Here is an 878-nt window from a genome sequence, read left to right as displayed (position 1 = left end):
AGGCCTTTGTATCGATCCTAAACGGCCTTCCATGTCCCCACATAGCGGAGTCGTTTCGTCGCATTCGCCTTCGACGAGGCGATTTCGAAGGGATCCCTAATTTGCCGTTGAGGGCGATGTGCGCCTTAGCATCTGCGATCTCTCTAATAAGCAACAAGTAGACCTCGTTCGAAAAGCACGAGCGACGGCCTAGCTTGTTGGTGGTATGCCTCAGGCGGGCGCCATCGGAGAGGTGGGCTTGTTCGCTAGGAGGGAGGGAGGGGAGATGAGAGAGGGGCGGAGGGAAAGGGATACCAGGAAAAGGCGTATGCGACGCCGGTGGTGAAGTTGCTGTGGAAACAAGGCGGGCGGAAATATGGTCCTCCCATGACGGTGCTACAGTGGGAGGGGATAGATTTAGGAGGGTAAGAGTGGTGAATGGAAGTGGTTGAGGCAGAGATGAAAAGTAGGCGCTGATATTTTGCGCTGTCTCTCCCCGCGATTCGTGGACTCCCTAGATGCGCGCGTCGCTTCACTAACTGCATTGTTTGTCACGCGTTGCGTCCAGAATTTTGCACTGCGTAATACAGGTTGCCACTTTTACATGATTTTCTCCACACGGCATTTCTCATGTCGCGTGCGTAAACTCCCTATTTCCTATAGACCTAAGTTTTAGAGGATGCCGATTCACGTGATTGGTCAAAAAGTGATGTCTATAGAAAATCTGGGTAGTGCACGGGAGGGACAATGGGAAAAACGTATGGTTCATTTCGGTGTTAGGGGCGATAAAGTGCTTTTATTAACATATACGGGTAGTTTTCGGGGTTTCTAAAGTATTGGGGGCTATGCGACAAATATCACGATCTAGTTGGGCAGTTTTCAATAAATTCAAAAAGAGA

This window comes from Chondrus crispus, genomic scaffold, assembly GCF_000350225.1.
Source record: "Chondrus crispus Stackhouse genomic scaffold, scaffold_101, whole genome shotgun sequence".
Classification (NCBI taxonomy): domain Eukaryota; phylum Rhodophyta; class Florideophyceae; order Gigartinales; family Gigartinaceae; genus Chondrus; species Chondrus crispus.
Note: the sequence above shows the minus strand (reverse complement) of the source record.